Source organism: Nannospalax galili, unplaced genomic scaffold, assembly GCF_000622305.1.
Source record: "Nannospalax galili isolate Female #2095 unplaced genomic scaffold, S.galili_v1.0 scaffold451, whole genome shotgun sequence".
NCBI lineage: Eukaryota > Metazoa > Chordata > Mammalia > Rodentia > Spalacidae > Nannospalax > Nannospalax galili.
In genome coordinates this window covers 3,121,544-3,139,922 of record NW_008331662.1, presented here as the reverse complement: position 1 = coordinate 3,139,922, position 18,379 = coordinate 3,121,544, and the positions used below count along the sequence as shown (strand labels likewise).

The 18,379-nt window shown below is 39.4% G+C and overlaps 1 protein-coding gene and 1 pseudogene across 5 annotated transcripts in view; one reads left to right on the top strand and one right to left on the bottom strand.

Annotated features, from left to right (window-relative positions):
- The window catches only part of Evi5 (ecotropic viral integration site 5), a 223,570-nt gene that overhangs the window by 9,457 nt on the left and 195,734 nt on the right, over window positions 1–18,379 (top strand). The gene's annotated exons all lie outside the window — the stretch shown is intronic.
- Window positions 17,330–17,668, bottom strand: LOC108490497 (annotated as a pseudogene).

Here is an 18,379-nt window from a genome sequence, read left to right as displayed (position 1 = left end):
GTTTTTTTTAATTTTTGAGACAGGGTTTGACTGTGTAGCTCTGGCTGGTCTGGAAGGCGAGGTTAATGTCAAACTCAACAGAGATCCACCTGCCTCTTGCCTCTCGAATGCTGAGATTAAAGGCAGGTGCCACCATGCCTGGTACAGGCTTAAGTTTTTTTTTTTTTTTTTTGGTCTTTTTGAGACAGGGTCTTCCTGCAGCCCCACCTGACCTGGAACTCGCTATAGACCAGGCTGGCTTTGAACTCACAGAGATTTGCCTGCCTCTGCCTCCCAAGTGCTCGGATTAAAGGTGTGCGCCACCAGGCCCAGTTCTCAGACTTAAATTTTTGATCAAGCTGTCATTTTCTTTGATTTTCCTCATATTCATTCGTTTGTCTGTTTGTTTTTGTTTTGAGACACAGTCTCATGAATCCCAGACTGGCCTTGAACTCCTGATCCTCCTGCCTTCATCTCCTAATGCTGAGATTATAGGCTTATATCACCAGGCACAACCCTGTTCATAGTCTTTTTAGAAGTACTCACTGTTCCAGAATCTTACAGTCTCAGAATTGGGAATGACTGTAAAGATAATTCAGCCTCATGAACTATTTGATACTTTCTGTAAAGCAGTTGTCCATCCTGAATGTGGGAGACTCTTGGCAAGAGATGAGTAGCTAGAGAAACAGATGGGAATACTTTGAAGAAGCCTGTAAATCTGCATGTGTATTAATCATCGAACGAATAAGTAATAAATTCTACATATTTGTAATATGTAATTTACTGAAAGTTATGATGGCTTTGCCATTTCAGTTAATTATGCTTAAGCTGCTGTGATAGGGAGAGATAGTACTTAGGACTTTTTATTTAAAAAAAGTTCTCCCCCAGTGCTGGGGATCGAACGTAGCACATGCTATGCTAGTACTCTACCATTGAGCTACACCTCCACATCTGTTAAAAAAGTTTTATTCCAGAAAAAGTAGGAAAGCATTGTTAAAGTTATAGAGCTGTTCTTTTATAGTTAGCTGAGTTATAAATGAATTAATATGACTCATTAAGGCTTCTGTGTTAAGTATTGCTAATTAGCTTGATTGTTTTTAGCTTGCCTCTTCTTTCCCCTTTTCTCTCCTTTTCTTGTTTTAGTTTTTTGAGGTATGGTCTCTCATAGTCCAGGCTGGCCTGAAACTTGCCTCTACTTTCCAAGTGCCTAGCATTACAGATTTGCACTACAAGCTTTTTCTCTAGACCACTTAAGCTGTATGTTGGCAAGATGGCTCAGCAGGCAAAGGTGTTTGCTACTTGTACTGTTGATCCTGTTGGATTCTTGGCACCCTCATGGTAAAGGGGAGAGCCAACCCTTGCAAGTTGTCCTCCGACAGGCATGTTTGCTGTGGCACGCACACGTGCATGCACATACATAGGCACACACTAAAATAAATAAATGTAAACTTTTTTTTTTTTTAAAACCCCTTAAGCCCATAGATTACTAAATGTTGCTTTTTGAGACAGTTTTCACTCTAAAGTTCAAGATTAAATAGAAATACTATCAATATAATATGTTTCTTGTAGGTTAAGTATATAATTTAAAGTTTACAATTTTTTTGTATGCATCTGTGTGGTATGTATGTGCATATTTGTATGTATGGGGTAAATGTGTGCACGTGGTTATGGAGGCCTGCCCGATCTCTTGCTACTCATTTATTGAGGCAGGATTTCAGTTGAATCCTGAGCATATCTGTACTAGTCTAGCCATTTGAGGATTCCATCTTCTTACAGAATGCTGGGCTTATAGGCAGGCCTCCATGCTTGCATTTACTTGGATGCTGGGGATCTGAACAATAATACTTATACTTTTGTGGCGTTTTTATTCCCTGAGCATCCTCAAGGCCCATGTACACCTTGAAAATTATCTTATATTCTGTATTAAAATGTCCTTATGAAATTTGGGGTGCTAAATAGATTTTTTGTTGTATCTAGCCTCATAAACTATATTACCCCTGGACTGCTTGCTATAGTAATTTTAAAAAATATTTATTATTTTTATGTGTATGTGTATATTGCCTGCATGTAAGTAAGTACACTCGTGTCATGCAATGCCTGTGGAGGACAGAAGAGGCTGTTGGATCCCTGGAACTAGAGTTACGGACAGTTGTTAGCTGCCATGTGGGTGCTGGCATTTGAACCTGGGTCTTATGCAAGAACAGCCAGTGTTCTTAACTGCTGAGCCATCTCTAGCCCCTGTTATGGTAATTTTTAACAAGTTCTATATAATACAAGAGTATATGACTGTGCACAATTCTTTTTTGCTCTATAAGTTATTTTACTTTTGTGTTTATATATAAAATTCAAGATGCCAGTCAGAAATGACCTTAGCAATTACTATTTATTGTGGTGATATGATAGTCTTTTCCCCATTGGAAACATGTCAGTTAATTTTGTATTCTGTAGATAAACCCTATTGACTGTGGTCGCTTAGATTTACTTAGAAAGGACTATATCCCATTTCTCATTATTGCAACTTGCATTTCCGGTTGTCTGTTACTGTATTTGTACTGTGAGAGCTTTCCTCGCTTGTGCAGTCTGTAGTTTATTGTTGCCTGGCACATGCTAAGCAAGCATTCTTTCACTGCAGTTTACCCTTTTAAGTGGCAGAGACAATGCAGGGTTAGTATTTGTTCATTGTTCTTTGTACTCATCCAATGCTTACGGCTGTACTCTGAAAAATGTTCCTGAAAGCTGGTTAAACTGGCCCTAATCTGGACTTTCTTTGTTGGTTTTGCTATTGATTGTCTTGCAAGTTCATTATTAAGACTCCTTAAGGAACTGCTGGTTCCCTGTGTTCTTAGAAGATCAGTGCCAAGAAATAGGATGAGAAGTGGTTTTCTTACGGATAATTGCTTTTTAGCTTTTGCTTTGTTTTTGTTTGTTCATGGGAAAGTTTTATAAAGCACTGATGTAGAAATGAGGATGAAGATTTTTACTTTGAATTGGTGCTCAAATGATTAGTTGTTGATGTCCTTGGTACTTTGCCTGGTGTGGATCTTTTGCTGTGTTAAAAAGAACCATACAGGGCTGGAGAGATGGCTCAGTTAAGAGCACTGATGGCTCTTGCAGAGGACCCAGGTTTGATTCCCAGCACCCACATGGCAGTTATGAACCGTCCTTGACTCCAGTTCCAGGGAAATCTGAAGCCCTCTTCTGACCTCCGCGGCATTGCATGACACGGGTGCACTCACATACATGCAGGCGATACACTCATACACATAAAATAAAAATAATAAATAAAATATTTTAAAAAGTTCAACTGTTTAAAAAAAAAAAAAAAAAAAAAAAAAAAAAAATTTTTAAAAAATTTAATTTTTTAAAAAAAAAAAAAAAAAAAAAAAAGAACCATAGGAGATTTTTGTTTGTTTTAAGTCAGGGTCTCACTGTGTAACCCTGGCTGACCTGGAATTTCCTATGTAGACCAGGCTGTCCTTGAACTCACAGAAGTCTCTCTGCCTCTCTAGTGTTGGATTAAAGTTATGAGCCACTGTGCTCAGCATAAACTCACAGTTTTCAAAAATGGTGCTAATTAGTTTATTAGAGCAGTGTTAGTGGATACTGCATAAAATTGTAGCTTTAATAAACAATTTATTTAATATGTTATCTTGAGAAAGATAAAAGAAAATTTTGTCTTCAGATATAAAGTACTTTAGAAAACTGACCCATAATTTGGTGGTGAGAACTTGAGGTTAATTGAGGATCAATTTTAAATTAAAAGAATTTTTTTTTGTTTGTATATTTGAGACAGGGTCTCCCTGTAGCCCCAGCTGGCCTAGAACTCGAGCTCACAGAGATCTGCCTGCCTCTGCCTCCCAAGTGCTGGGATTAAAGGCGTGTACCACCATGTCTGGCTCTAAATTAAAATATTTTGCATTTTATTTGTGTGTGTGTATATATGATGTATGTAGAAGTTAGAGTCAGTTTTCTACTTCCATTTTTATGTGGGTTCTGTGGATTGAACTCAGGTTGCCAGGCTCACACAGCAAGCTTGTTTATCCACAGAACCATCTCACTAGCTCCTGAGAATGAATTTTACAGAATAAGTCTCTGAGAAATAGTCTAAGGAGATAACAGTTCATCATCTTCAGTGTGTCAAACATGATGGTAGATACTGGGTAGATAAGAGTGGTCCGTATTTGGTCTACATGGACAGAATTCTTTGCTCACAAGATTTACAAACCAAAAGAAGACTCAATTGATATGACTTTTGGTATAATATATGACTTTTTTTTTTTTTTTTTTTTTTTGTGTTTGTGACAGAGTCTCCCTGTAGCTTCAGCTGGCCTGGAACTTGCTATGTAGACCAGGCTGGTCTTCATCTCACAGAGATCCTCCTGCCTCTGCCTCCTGAGTGCTGGGATTAAAAGCGTATGCCACTATGCCTGGCTAAAAGTTTTAAATCTTAATACTTGCTTAACAGTCTTTTTTCAGTGTTTGGACTGGAACCAAGAGCCTTGAGAATGCCAGTAAGTTTGTGCACTACCATTGAGCTCTGCCTCTGTCATAGTGTCATTTATATTGATTGATTGTTTTTGTTTGAGACAGTTTCTTTGTATGCAGTCGTGGTTGGCTTGGAACTCGCTCTGTAGAGCAGGCTATCCTCTAGAGGCTATCCCAGCTCTAGAGTGCTGGGATTGTAAACATGAACCACAACATCCAGTTCTAACCCCCCCACCTCCCAGCTTTTTTTCTATGTTGTCTAGGCTTGCTCCAAACTCCTGGGCTCAGGTAATCCTCCTACCTTACAGTCTGAACAAAGTACCTGACTAGATTTTTTGAGATAAAATTTATGTGTTGTCAGTGGGCCTTAATACCTAGGACAGAATATATGGGTTCTAGTGGGGGGACCATGGGAGGGTGCTGATGGGTCTGGGGCTATAAAGATGATTCAGATTGTTTGAGATATTGTGTATGAAATACAATAAAATTTAATAAACAAAAAAATTATGTGTTGTGAAATGCTCAAATCTTCATTCTGTGGTATGTTTTAATAACTGTATACTACTGTGATACACCCTTCTCCTGTGGTTCTTTTAGTTAATTCCACTGTTGTGGTGTCTTTTACCATAAATTGTTTTTTTTTTTTTTGTTGTTGTTGTTGGTATTGTTCTTAAACCTCACACAGTAATAAGTGTATAGTTTTTGTGTCAGCCTTCTTTTGATCAACATGTTTTATGTCCCCCTCCCCCATCTCTCTGAACCCAGAGTCTCAAACATGCTGGGCAAGCATTCTTACCACTAAACTGTATCTCCCGCCCTCAATGTAATGTTTTTGAAATTCATCCACATTGTTGTCCATATCTTTTTTTTTTTGATTTATTTTATGTGTATGAGTATTTTGCCTGCATGTATGTAAATACACCTGTGCTATGAAATGCCCGAGGAGGCCAGAAGAGGGTGTCAGATCCCCTGGAACTGGCATTAGGAATGGTTGTTAGCTACCATGTGGGTACTGGGAATTGAACCTACGTCCTCTGCAAGAGCAGCCAGTGTTCTTAACTGCTGAACCATCTCTCCAGCCCCAGTAATTTGTTATTTTAAATCTGTATTTATCACTCAGTATGACTATACCACAGTTTGTCCATTCTCCCATTTGGCTATTATGCATAAAATTGCAATGCCCATTTGACTACAAATTATTTTGTAAACATACATTTTCATGTCTGGTAGATAAATAACCAGGAATGGACTTAACTGCTGAGTCACAGGGCAGTTGCAGAGTGTTTCTGATTTTAGTTTTTTTGAGACAGGGTCTCTTTATGTAGCCCAGGCTGACCTGAGATGGAGATCCTCTTGCCTCAGCTTCTTGAGTGCTGGGGCTATAGGCATCCACAACAGTATTTGCCTGGATAGATATATGCTCAGCTTTAGAAGACAGTGCTAAACAATTTGCCCAGGTGTTAATCCTATTTTACATTTACATAGTGTTAATACTTAACACTATTTACATAGTTAAGACTATTTTACAATAGTCTGCTAGAGGTCAATTTAGTGACAAATTAGAAATGAGTTTTAGAAAGATTATTTTGGGGCTGGAGAGATGGCTCAGCAGTTAAGAACACTAGTTGTTCTTGCAGAATTCCCAGGTTTGAATCCCAGCACCCACATGGCAGCTAACAACTGTCCGTTAACTCCAGTTCCAGGGATCCGACAGCCTCTTCTGTCCTCTCTGGGCATTGCATGACACGGGTGCACTTACCTGCCTACACGCAGGCAATACATGCATACACATAAAATAAAAATAATAAATAAAAAATATTTTAAAAAGATTATTTTGGTACAGTGGGTTACAAGATTTTGAGAGAGGGAAGGCATACAGCAGAGTAACACTTTTGAAAATTGGTGTATTTCTGTTCCAAGGAATGGTTATGGAAAAAAGCGATAGCAACATGAAGTCATTGGACTTGGTATACATAATACATGCGTCTCATACGTTGTTGGATATTACTATGCCAATCATTAACAGTATGAACATAATGGAGCAAAAGATTTGGAGGAAAGAGGATGATAGTTACATTTTGCTTGTAAATAGTAATTTGGATAAAAGGAAGTAGTAGACAACTCTGGGCATGTGTATAGTGATGAGAGTCCACACACATTGGGACTTTGCTCAGTTACTAAATCCAGTCCTATAAACTTAAGTCTTGTAACCAGGTTAGGCTATTTATAATTGAATGCTTCTGTTAGCCTTAGTAAAAATGCTGTTCGTGCATTGGAGAGATGGCTAATCAGTTTAAGAGTGCTTGCTGCTCTTCCAGAGGACTTGAGTTCAGTTCCCAGTACTCATGTTAGGTGGTTCATAAGACCTGTAACTCTAGCTCCAGGGGATCTGATGTCCAGCAATGCATGTTTGCCCATACACATACACACACACACACACACACACACACACACACACACCACAGACACACACATAAAAAATACTTTAAAACTCCATTTATTTCCTGTAAAGGCATGTAATTGTGAAATGATAGCCACTGAATGTTTTCCTCTATTCTTCCTCTTTTTTCATTAAAAATTATTGTTTAGGGGCTGGAGAAATGGCTCAGTGGTTAAGAACACTGGTTGTTCTTGCAGAAGACCCAGGTTCAAATCCCAGCACCCACATGGCAGCTAACAGCTGTCCATAACTCCAGTCCCAGGGTATCCAACAGCCTCTTCTAACCTCCGCCAGCATTGCATGCTCTACATGCAGGCAATACACACATACACATAAAATAAAAATAATAAAAATTTTAAAAAATTATTGTTTAATTTACAAAGTGTGTGTGTGTGTGTGTGTGTGTGTAGAGATGGCTCAGTGGTTAAGGGCACTGACTGCTCTTGCAGAGGACCTGGGTTCAAATCCCAGCACCTACATGGTCATTAACAACCATCTATAACTCCAGTTCCAGGGGCTCTGACACCCTCTTCTGACCTTCAAGGTCTTTGCATGACACAGGACACAGGTGCACTCATATGCATGCAGGCAATACACTCATACAGAATAGTAAATAAAATATTTTAAATTTACAAAGTGGGAAGGTTTCCTTTTGTATATAATATGAATTTTACTTATTTACTTTAAAAACGTCATTTATTATATTTTTTATTTTATGCATATAAGTATATTGCCTGCATGTATATAAGTGCACTGGTGTTGTGCAAGGCCTACAGAGGTCAGAAGAGGGGAGCCCCTGGAACTGGAGTTACAGACAGTTGTTAGCTGCCATGTGGGTGCTGGGAACTGAACCTGGGTCCTCAGCCAGTGCTCTTAAACACTGAGCCATCTTTCCAGCCTCCTATTACTTTTTGTTGCTGAAGATCAACCCAGGGCCTCTTGAATGCTAAATGTGTACTATCCTACTGAGCTATACCTCTAACACGTTAATTTTAAAGTCAGGAAAATGTGAATTGTTTTTCTATATGTTACAGGATTTTCATTTACTAGGAAAATTTATAAAAGATGTTTTTATTGATAGTCACCTTTTAATTCTAGTATTATTATACCAGTCTAGGAGAAATTAAGTATAGTTCATTATAGACTCCTTTCAAAGAAATTAGGAATTTTCATGTGTTATTGTTGATGATAGTTTCATTTTCTTTTTTTCTTTTTGGTCTTTTTGAGATAGCATCTCCCTGTAGGGTAATTTCATTTTCAAACAATTTCCATCTCAGTATTTTAGTTAATGGGGATCGTGACATGTTCTCATGTACTGTTTTTGTTTCTGTGCTCTAGAGTTTTAGCTTACCTTCTTATCAGTGACATACAGTTGTTGAATTTATTTTAAGGCTGATGTTAGTTAGTATCCTGGCTCCTACATTTAGGCATCTTGGGCAAGTTGTTGACCTTCCATAGGCTTCTCAAGTCTGTTTCAGGGTTATTATGTGAATTCGATAAGATATGAACATGAAGGCCTGCCCGAGGGCCTGGCACATAGTAAAGCAGGTAGATGAAAGTGGAGGCAGCAGCAAAGGGTATTGTTTTGTTCATGTTTTGCTTTTCTGAAATTTAGCTCTAGAGGTAAGGAAAGAGATGAAGGCATGCTGTATGCCGGCAGAAAGCATGTGAGCTCAGAAATCTGCCATGACATCCAAGGAAAGACTTTCAGTACTGTTGCCAGTATTTCCTATTCTCTAGAACTCTCTCTTTTAAAAAAATTTTACTGAAGTGAATGCTTGTTGTACTTTTATTGCTCTTATTTCTCAGACAGCTGTTAACTTACACAAATAAATGAAAGGCAGTTTTAACTCAGGCACGGGTAGTTAGGCTCAGTAGCTTCCTGTGCAACTTAATTTTTTTCTGGTTCTTAGGATTGAATCTAAGGCTTTATGTGTACTGGATGCATACTCTACCACTGAGTTATACCCTTTAGCCCTTAAAAGACATAATTTGAAATTCTTCATTGTGGATATTTATAGGCTATGTTTTAAAACTTACATTTTGGGGGCTGAAGAGATAACTCAGTGGTTAAGAACACTGGCTGCTCTTGCTGAGAACCCATGTTTGGTTCTCAGCACCCACATGGTAGCTAACAACTGTCCATAACTCCAGTTCCAGGGGATCTAGTGCTCTCTTCTGATCTCCACAGGCATCACAGGACACTGGTACACGTACACACATGCAGGCAAACACACTCACACACATAAAATAAAACTAATAAATAAAATATTTGTGATGGCTAATCCTGGGTGTCAATTTGACTGGATCTGGGATTAACTGAAATGAAAGAGATCATCTGAAGCTGGAAGACACACCCTAAATGTGGGCGTTACCTTCTGATGGCAGCCGGTATAAAAGACCAAGGCAGAGGAGAATGCCAGGCTTCTTGCTGCTTGCCTTCTCTCTCGCTGGTGAGTTCGTCTTGCTGCTATAGACTGAAGACTAGCTGATGTTTTGGAATTCGTCAGACCTTCAGCACCAAATTGGGACTACTGAGCCATCCAGCCTCGTGGGTGACTATGGATTCTCAGCCTCTCCAGTGTGGTGCAGCCATTGTTGGACTACTTGGACTCTATCCTGTGAGCTAAGCTGATAAACTCTATACATATATATTCATCCTACCAATTCTGTTTCTTTGGAGAACCCTGACTAATACAATATTTAAAAACTTACCTTCTTAATTTGTAATACTGCAAACAAGACAATAACAATGACAGAATCCCTCCATTCCATATTTATTGATAGTGCCTATAGCATGCAAGATACTACTATTTACATAAAAAGTATCTGTTTCTGTTTATAGAATCAGCACACTAATTCTTGCAGTCATCTGTAAAGATGAAATGAAGCCAGCTGTGTTGACTCAGACTGTGGTCCCAGCAGTTGAGAAGCTGAGGCAGGAGGATTGCCACAAGTTCAAGACCCGTTTAAGCTAATAGTAAATTCCTGGGTAGCCTGGGCTCATATGAAGCTAGATATTATCATTGTACTAAACTTAAATCCAGTGTTGTGTATACATACACTTTCTGTTTGTTTATCAACTTTTTTTTTCTTTTTTAAGAGAGGGTTTCACTATGCAACCCTGACTCCCTGATGACTGGCCTGGAGCTCCCTCGTGTAGATCAGGCTGTCTTCTAACTCACAAGTGTTGGGATTAAAGGTGTGTGCCACCATGCCCAGAGAACGTCTTATTTTTTTTGTTTTTTTTGAGACAGGGTTTCCCTGCAGTCCCAGCTGACCTGAACTCACTATGTAGAGCAGGCTGGCCTTGAACTCACAACAATCCACCTGCCTCTGCCTCTGCCTCCCGAGTGCTGGTATTAAAGGTGTGAGCCACTACACCCGGCTGAGAATGTCTTTTTTAATGGGTCAGAGTTTCTAGTGCCTTGAAGCAATGTAGGATGTATATAAGTGTCAACTAATGACTTCATATTAACATACAGCATTTGAAGTTGGAACAAACGCTTTAGAATATACTCCTAAATTTGGTATTATTGCCTTTTATTTTGGAAGTAAATGAGGAAAGACTTCTTTCCACCCATTTGTTATTATAAAAATACTGTGCTCTAAGGTGAGAGCTCTGTGGTTTGTAATCTTATTTAGTTGTCAGAGTTGCAGTTCAATTAATGATTCCAAAATACAATTTCCTGCAGTCACTTAACCTTCCAATTTTCCCAGAAGTTTATGAGTCTTATAAAACCAACCATGAAATCCGAGATTAAAAATAGTTTCAAGCTGAGTGTGGTGGCACACGCCTTTAATCCCAACACTCGGGAGGCAGAGGCAGGCGGGTTGTTGTGAGTTCAAGGCCAGCCTGGTCTACATAGTGAGTCCTAGGACAGCTGGGGCTACAGGGAGACCCTGTCTCAAAAAGACCAAAACAAACAAACAAAAAAAGCAAAACAAAAAAAACAATTTCAGGCTTAGAGTATGAATAATTAAAAAAATATGATGTAGATGGTTGGTAGCTTAGAGGTCGATAGATTTACCCAGCTGTTACAGCTTTAGTTCCTACATGTAAACGTTGTATACCAGGTACTGTGGGAGGTTTTATTGTGGACACAGTAAGTAGTGTCTTCTCTGACCAAAACAGGAACAAGACAAAACAAGTTGTGACTGGCCCATTTTCCCCTGTGCTGCTGTTAATCTGCAGTCATAATCTCAGGTGTGGCTTCACTCCCTCTCCCCCCCTTTTTCAGATTGGAAACAAACTTATCTTGACCATGGATTCTATTAAAGTAATAGCCCTCATTTATACAAGCAATATATACTTATTCAAGAGTACAAGTAATATTGAAACCTTAAAGTTAATCTTAAATTCTATTAAGCTGTTGTGATAATTGTGCTTGGCAACTTCTCTTAATGCAAACTTGTTAGAAGTCAGTTTTGTACTTAATGTGCCGGTGTTTTAGAGCGTTGTTCCTAAGAACCAAATGGTGGAAAAAGCTTTTTGGGGCTGGAGAGATGGCTCAGTGATTAAGAGGACTGCCTGTCCTTGCAGTTGCCCTGGGTTCAAATCCCAGCACCCATACGGTGGTAAACAGCCATTCGTAACTCCAGTTCTTGGGGAACCTGATGCCCTCTTCTGTCCTCTGTGGGCATTGCATAGGTGCATTTATATACATGCAGGCAATACACTCATACATGTAAAATCAAAATAAATAAAAAATTAAAGAAAAAAGCCTGAATGCCTGCCAGTAGATGAACAGGTAAACAAAATGTGGGGGAGTATGTCTATGAATATCAGTATTATCCATCCACAAAAATGAATGAGTTCTGATACATGAATGAACCTTCAAAACATTATGCTGAGTACAGAGCCAGATAAGAAAAAGATTATATATTTTTATGTGTATGAAATATCTAAATGTGCAAATTCATAATCAGGAAATAGATTAAAGGTTACCCAGAGATAGGGGAGAAGAACAGGAGATAGCAGTTTCAGTTTGGGAAGCTGAGTTTTGGAAACGGACAGTGGCAGTGGTTAGGCAATACTATAAATGTAATGCCATTAAATCATACATTTAAAAATTGTGAGGACTGGAGAGATGGCTCAGTGGTTAAGAACACTGGTTGTTCTTGCGGAAGACCTGGGTTCGAATCACAGAACCCACATGGTAGCTAATGACTGTCCATGACTCTGGTCCCAGGGGATCTGACAGCCTCTTCTGACCTCCATGGGCATTGCACAACACGGGTGCACTTACCTGCATGCAGGCAATACACACTTACACATAAAATAAAAATAAAAATTTTTTAAAAATTGTGAAAGAACTGGGCATGGTAGCAGACACCTTTAATTCCAGCACTTGGGAGGCAGAGGCAAATGGGTCTGTATGAAGTTTGAGGCCAACTGGTATATACAGCAAGTTCCAGGCCAGCTAGAGCCACATAGTGAATGGCTCAAAAAAAAAAAAAAAAAAAAAAAAGTAAAAGAATTTTAAAATGGCAAATTATATATTAGGTATGCTTTGAAAATTATGTTTATTTATTTTGTATGTGTATGGGGTTTGTACCTTGGTACCAGTGTGGCAGTCAGAGGACAACTTGTGGGAGTCATTTCTGTCCTTCCACCATGTGTGTCCCAGGGATTGAACTTGTGTCATATTTGTTATCTGTTGAAATAACATTTTGGATCTATTGAGCTAAGTACAACACAATTTCACTTGTACTTATTTTTAATTTATAAAACGCCTTTAATCCCAGAACTAGAATTTTTTTTTTTTCTTTTCTAAATGCATCAGGTGTTTCATTTCCACAGAGCCTTTGCACACGGCGCTTCTTTTTTTGCTTGGCTCTTTGTAGGCCTCCTTCTTCCTGATCATCTTAGATCTTAGTGTCACCTCTCTTGAGGGTGGTCCTAAGCACCTTCAGGAGTTCTTAGCCTTGCTGCCCTTTGTGTGTGTGTGTGTGTGTGTGTGTGTGTGTGTGTTTCTTTAGTATTTGTCTATTTTTAAAATATGAGTGTATGAGTTTATTGCCTGTATGTGTTATGTAAGTGCATCCGTGTCATGCAGTGCCCTCAGAGGTCAGAACAGGGTGTCAGATTCCTCTGGAACTGGAGTTCTGGAGTATGGTTGTTATCCACCATGTGGATGTTGAGAATTGAACCCCGGTCTCTGCAAGAAAAGCCAGTGCTCTTAATGACTTGAGCCATCTCTCCAGCCCCATTGTCTGTTTTCTTAACTAGCTCTAAGATAGAAACATACCTGTTTTGTAACTGTATTTTTATTATGTTTTGTTATTATTTTTGTGTGTGGGCACATGTATACCATGGTGGACATGTGGAGGTCAGAGGACAACTTGTAAGAATTGGTTTTCCTTCTACTATATCCTAGGATCTAACTCAGGCTGTCAGGCTTGGCGGCAAGTACCTTTAGCCACTGAGCCGTTTTGCATGCCTTTAATCCCATCAGAGGCAGAGATAGGTGGATCTCTGAGTTCAAGGCCAGTCTGGGCTACATAGTGAGTTCCAGGCCAGCTGGGGCTACAGGGAGACCTTGTTTCAAGAAAAACCAAAAACCAAACCAAAACAAAAAAGTGATACTTCAGAGTAGATTCTGCATAAACTTTCTCAGGTATATTAGAAGGCTCAAATATAAAAAAAAAATTATAAAGAACTGTGCCTTTTCAAACAAATGTTATATTTAGAGAAGCTAAAGAAATTGGTTATATCCCCCCATAGAAATTAAGATTTAGTTCATTAAAGTATAATCCATGAATTTAACCTGCATTTCAGTATGTTCTGCAAACTCTGCATTTGATTGACACAGTGTTACATGTATTATGACCTAGAACTTTTGAGAGTTACCCTGTTTTGTAAGTAAAACATTTAAAATCATGAATTAGCTTTATCTCCTTCCAGGAGTGATTTTCAGTAGCTTTTCTTTTCTGTAGGGTGGCTAGGGTGCTCTGGTTTTTGGTTTTTTTTTGTTTTTGTCTTTTTGAGACAGGGTTTCCCTGTAGCCCCAGCTGCCCTGGAAGTCACTATGTAGACCAGGCTGGCCTTGAACTCAGAGATCGCCTGCCTCTACCCCACTAGTGCTGGGATTAAAGGCGTGCGCCACCACACCCGGCCCTAGGGTGCTCTTTTTATATAGTATTAGATCTCAGAGGTAGCAGGTGCTGAAATTCTTGTAAAGGAAGATTTCACTGACTTTTTCTTAGCCATTCTTGAATGTTCTGAGGTGATCATTACATCTCAGCGTTCTAGTTAGTATCCAGGTACCACTCTGGATTAAATTAAAACTGAAATTTGCCAGATGAGGTGGTGCTCACCTTTAATGCCAGCACTTGAGGCAAAGGCAGGTGGATCTTTGTGAGGTTGAAGCCAGCCTGTTCTATGTAGCGAGTTCCAGGCCAGCTTGGGCTATAGGAAGGCCTTGTTTCAAACAAACAAACAACATTGAAATTGTTTAAGAAATTACCTTACAGGAAGGATGCTTGCCAATTTAGTTGGATTTTTTTTCAGGGTGTGTGTGTGTGTGTGTGTGTGTGTAAAAGCAAAGTGGAAGGGAGAATGCTCCATGGGAAAAGGCACTTGCTACACAAGTCTGATGACCTAAGTTCAATTCTGGAACTCACATAAAAGTGGAAAAAGAGAACTGACTCCACAAAGTTGTCCTCTGACCACCAAACACCATGGCATGTCTGTCACTGCCCCAGATAATACAGAGGAGAAGGAATCTGGGAATATAACTCAGTGGACGAGCACTTGTGACTCTGGCTTCACTCTCCAACACTAAATCAAAATAAAACAAGAAAAGATTAACAGCATTTGTAATGTACTACTTATAAGTGTCTCTGAAGCAGCAGAGGGCTATAGGAACATAGAGATTTTTTGTAAACAGCTTAAAATGGGGTGAGGGAGCAAGCAAGAATACAAATACATTTTGATATATGTAATTAGTTTTAACTTCTGAAAAAACTTAGGACATAGGTAGAGACCATACAATGTGTCTTGTGTGTTGTTGCTATAACAGTAGCACTTATAGTTGAAGCAGAGGCAGAAGATATGATAGTCAAATCACAAACATTTAACGTTTGAGTATCATACTATGCCTTGGTAGTGTTCTGAAGTAAGTTGGTATACTTTTCTTTTTGAGACCCTGGATCAGTCCAGAACTTGCTATTTAGACCATGTTGGCCTCAAACTCACAGAGCTCTACCATGCCCAGTGCTTGGTGTACTTTTAAAGAATATTAGGTTTATTCATATTTTTAATATGTTTGTGTGTCTGTTCATTTTAGCCATGCATGTGGAGGTCTGAGGACAACTTGCAGGATTTAGTTCTCTCCTTCTACCATGTGAGCCTTGGGGTTGAACTCAGGTTGTTAGGCTTTGCAGCAGGCACCTTTACCTGCGGAACCATCTTGCTGGCCCCTTGGTATACTCATCCTCCCCCACCTACTTTTAAAAAAATAGTGTCTCATGTATCCCTGGATGCCTCCAACTCCCTAGCTGAGGATAATCTTGAACTTTTGATTTTCTACCTCATAAGTGCTGGAATTATAAGTATATGTCACCATACTCAGTTTTTGCGGTCCTGGGGATTGAGCCTAGGGTTTCATGCATGCTAGGGAAGCACTCTGCCAAACTGAGCTGCATCCCTGGCCCATAACTACCTTTTAAGGTGAAGGCTTGGAGCATCAATTAGTTAATTGAATTGCCCAGGTCACATAAGTGGGTGGGAGAGACAGGATTAGAATCTGAGTGCAGAGTTTGTACTTGATCCAACATAGAGTGAAAAGAGAAGTCATCTATGAGGACAACATCTGAGAAAGCATAGAAAAGACCTAGCAAAGATTATTCTGGAAGACATGTCGTAAAAGGGCCTAAGAAAAGGAAGCTAGCTGGACATGGTGGCGCACGCCTTTAATCCCAGTGCTTGGGAGGCAGAGGCAGGCGGATCTTTGTGAGTTTGAAGCCAGCCTGGTCTACATAGTGAGTTCCAGGACAGCTGGGGCTACAAGGAGACCCTGTCTCAAAAAGACAAAAAAAAAAAGGAAGATAGCAGATGAGCAACATGAGTACTTTCCTACATCTATATGAATCTGGGACAAAGTATCAGTGGGGACTGTGAGCCCATAAAAAGGCTGCACCGAGAAGACCCCAGTAAAAATTATGAAAGGGGCTGGAGAGATGGCTCAGTGATTAAGAGTGCTGACTGCTCTTGCAGAGGACCTGGATTCAGGTCCCAGCACCCACATGATGGCTTATAACCATTCATAATTCCAGGTCCAGGGGATCTGATGCCCTCTTCTGGCCTCTGGGCACTGCATATATGTGGTACACTTATGTATATTCACGTAAAATGAAAAACAAACAAACTTCTAACAGAGATACCCATCGTGAGTGGCCATATCCTTGGTCTTTCTCTTCTAGTGTGGATGCCACTCTACTCCCATTGCCCTGCAGCCCACCTTCTTGAGACCTAACACTGTGCCTTCAAAAAAAGTTTCAGCCTTCTAATGGAGAGAATCTTGAGTTGATGCAGAAATTGCCAAACAATCTAACCATCAAGACTGTTGAAAGATTTGGGAATGTCTGATAAAGGAGATGATGACCCAGTTCCTCTATCAAATGTTAATGTAACAGTATTGCAGAAGCTCATTTTAGTGGTGTACCAGGCACAAGGATGATCCTCCTCCTCCAGAAGATGATGAGAACAAAGAAAAGGAACAAGAATTCCTGAAAGTTGACTAAGGAATACTTTTGTGCTTATTTTGACTGCAAACTACTTATACATTAAAGGTTTGCTTGACGTTACATGCAAGACTGTTGCCAGTATAATTAAGGGAAAACTCCTGAGGAGAGTCACAAAACCTTCAATATGAAAAATTACTGAAGAGGAAGAAGCCCCAGGTACGAAAAAAAGAACCAGTGGTGTGAAGAGCCGTGGAATGTGCTGACATAACACCAGAAGGCACCTTCAAGCCTCTTTGTACTGCTCTGGTTTTGGTTGTTAATATTAGGCAGAGAGTAGGCAAATGCAGCAGCAAATCAGTTGGATTAGCATAAAATTATCCTCCTTGTATATGTAGTTTGAATACAGATTCCAAACCTAAAGCTGAAACTAATTTCTAATATGAGCAAAAGGTTTTTTGTTTTCCCCTTTATCTGAATAAAACTGAGCTAAGAGTTCTTTGTAGAAAGTAACATTTTGGACTTTCCCTCTTTCTGTAAAGCAATTTCTGTCTCATTTATTGTCCAGTTAACTTCAGTGACCTTTTTAAAACTGACATTGTAAATAAAACAATAAATATGAATTTTTTTCTGTAATAGAATTAACAAAAATATCTTTATGAAGTGGAAACTGAAAAAGGTGACTTGAAGTTAATATTTAAAAAATATTATTATTATTTTTTGAGTAGTACAAAAGTTTATTTAGCAAAAACTTTCATATGAAAATGTACACGATCAGATTTTACGTCATAGTAAAACAGGCCCTTTGGGGAGGGAACATGGACTGCTCTGCTGAACAGCCATTGTTTAAACTCGTTCCAAGGCTTCTAACATGATGATACCGTTTCCTTGTATGACCACCATTCCAATGTTATTCTGCTACCCACTAGTTGCCATCTCCACACATTCATCGATCACAAGATTCATACAGGGATCAAAGCCCCGCAGTATTCCTTGGACATGTCTGCCACCATTTAACTTCAGTGATAACTTTTTGTCCATAAATTTCTTCAGCTCGGGAGGGTGGGCCTTGCTCATGGCGGCTGCCTTATTTATTATTTTTATCTCACATGTATGCATGTATTGCCTGTATGTAGGTAAGTGCACCTGTGTTGTGCAGCGCCAAAGGAGGACAGAAGAGGCCATCGGATCCCCTGGGACTGGAGTTACGGACAGTTGTTAGCTGCCATGTGGGTGCTGGGATTTGAACCCAGGTCTTCTGCAAGAGCAATCAGTGTTCTTAACTGCTGAGCCATCTCTCCAGCCCCCTGAAGTTAATATTAAGTGGGATTATCAGGATGTCTCTAGCCTCCTGAGCCAAGTAGCCCTACTAGTGTTGATTAACTTGTGTTTAGCTGGGCTTTCTTGGACCGAGGGCCTGTTTTTTTTTTTTTTTTGTAAACTTAATTTCTAATGGTCTCAGCTTTGACTATGTTGTTTGGACACTCAGTTACTACCTGTTTTTTTTTGTTGTTGTTGTTGTTGTTGTTGAGGTGGGGTGGAGAGGGAAATGTAACTAGACAATTTGTTAGTTTTTTGATTAAAAAAGATACTTAAAAAAAAAGATAGTTACCCCAACAGAATGTAGAAATCATGAAGCAGAAACAGAAGCATGGAAAACCAAGGCAATAAGACTCCTCCAAAAGATCAGAACTCCTCAGTAATTGAGTCCAAAGATATTGCAATGGTTGACATGCTGGACAAATATTTCAAGATTCTAGTTTTTAGAGATGGTCAGTGACTTCAAAG